This window comes from Penaeus chinensis, chromosome 32 (assembly GCF_019202785.1).
Source record: "Penaeus chinensis breed Huanghai No. 1 chromosome 32, ASM1920278v2, whole genome shotgun sequence".
NCBI lineage: Eukaryota > Metazoa > Arthropoda > Malacostraca > Decapoda > Penaeidae > Penaeus > Penaeus chinensis.
Genome location: NC_061850.1, coordinates 15219058 through 15221190, shown reverse-complemented (window position 1 = coordinate 15221190; position 2133 = coordinate 15219058). Strand labels below are relative to the sequence as shown.

General features: G+C 35.9%; 1 protein-coding gene across 2 annotated transcripts in view; it reads left to right on the top strand.

Annotated features, from left to right (window-relative positions):
* LOC125042358 (importin subunit alpha-7-like) overlaps positions 1–1802 on the top strand; it is a 27124-nt gene extending 25322 nt beyond the window's left edge. For both annotated transcript variants that reach the window (XM_047637915.1, XM_047637914.1), the window contains exon 10: positions 1–1802. This exon is cut by the window's left edge and continues 2557 nt beyond it. The gene's annotated coding sequence lies outside the window, so the exon portion shown is untranslated.
* The last annotated feature ends 331 nt before the right edge of the window (positions 1803–2133 follow it).

The following is a 2133-nucleotide window of genomic DNA, read 5'->3' as shown; positions in this document are numbered from 1 at the left end:
TAGGCAGCTCTTTTACCTGCTCATCTTTGTTGGTCATGTCATATGGCAAGTTTGCCAGATGTGATTAGAACCAAAAATGTAGTTAACTGGTAGTCATTCAATAGGCTGAATTTTGAAACTTGACTTTACTTTTATACCATTTTTTAAGTTGCATTAAGTAATGTTTAGATTTCTGAACCGTTAGAAGTTTGAAATACAAAACACATTACAAAAATCAAACAGGGAGCTGAAGAGAAGTCAAATTTTATGATTGAGCCCATTGCTCTAGATCTGTAATAGCTCAAGTTATGGTTTGCCATTATTTTGATATGTGATCAAGTTTTAGTTGGCCATTTTGTTTATTTTTTGAAGAAAGGCTGTGTTGGCACCAGAGTCAGCCATTTTGTGTGCTCGTTGTAGAGTGCATATGAGTTTTGATTGCTTTAATTGAGATATTGGATGGCTGTTTGTTTGTGTTTGTATAAGTGCGTGTAAATGAGTTTTGTAATGGTTTGTCGTACTGACTTCAATACACCTTAAATACAGACTTACATGGTTTATATTTACTATAAAAGGAGATGATTCTAAGATATCTGATGTAACATGTATGTGATGAAGTTGCCATGATAAGAATACATAATACTAATAGCCCAGATTGATTTTAAAAGTCAAATTACTCATAAAGCAGCTTTTAAATCTATCAAAGGCCACATGCCACAGGATTAGAATTATGTTTTTTAACATGGTGTTACATCTTGAATTCATATGTGAGACCTGTGTTTTCCTGAACATAACCAAGTGTGATGTGCTTCCTCTGCCTCAGTTTTGGAAATATGTGAAATTTAACCACTGGGGCAGTGTTAAAAGTGTGCCGCATGAATTGATGCTGGTGACATTTACTTGTGGACTCTGGTGACATGAAAAAGTGGACACTAGTGACATTGAAGTTGGACACTGGTGACATTTAAATGTGGACACTAGTGACCTTTACAAGTGGACACGAATGATGTACGGTAGTAGACACTAGTGACTGACTTTTCCCAAGGGAATAACTGTATGTGCTGTGAGTGTACAAGTGACCACTTGTAATACTATGATTTCTGTCCAGGTGAAGTGTGATAAGCCACTAAGTGTGCAGAAGTGAACATTGTGAGGTGACTAATGCCCAAATGAATCTTTGTATGAGTGTATTGTATACACTTTCTCATTTGTATTTCTGTATGATGTACATCTATCAGGAGAGATTTCTTCATAGTTGTAAAGTGTGGTAGGAATTTCTACAGAAGTGTATTGTATACCTTACAGCATGTGTGTAAGAGAACAGATGAGTTCTTTTGTATTTATGAGGTCAAAATGCCTTTCCTTTGTGAGCATGTCTGTAAGAATTTATTTCCAAGTTGACCAAGTGCTTTCTTTGTAAGTAATGAACCACTGGTGAGTTGTCCTGCTAGCGACAGAGTGGTTGCTGCTGCATTTGGCTTTGGAACTAAGATGGCTGAAGTAATTTAATTGAAGCCATACCATATCTTACTCTAGGTTTTGTATGAAAAGTACTGTATGAAATCTATAGTAAAGGCAACCTTTGGTTTGTTAACTTTTGCATTCTAAGTATTTTACTTCTGCTCATCTTGAACTTAGCCATTTTCAGTGAGGCATATATATTGCAATTGTAGCAGTATATGATGCCCTTGTGATAGTGAAGGTAGTGATAGTGTTTATGATAGTGAGGGTAGTGATAGTGTCAGTGATGCTACTGTATTACTCTGTATGAATGTGGCAATTGAGTAAATGTTGAGTATGAGTAAATGATGCTCCCTGACCCACCATGACTTTCCTTGCGACGCCTTACAATCACAACTCCCTCCAGACGGTGGTTGGGTGAAATTATAAGGGAGCCAAAGAAATCCATTTTAGTTTTTGTTTATTTTTATAGGCAAACAGGTATACGTTCTGTCATGATTCTATGCTTACCTTTATACTTTCACCAAAACCACTGAAATGTGACTTGTGAAATCCACCTGTTTCAGTGAGCCCATTAATACTTAATTAAGGTTATTGTGTTTTCAGGCAACTTAACTTTTACTTTTTTAACATTGGCTGCTGAATGAAACAGTGTAATTAGAAAATCAAAGGTTTTTCATGTTTGCTTTTATT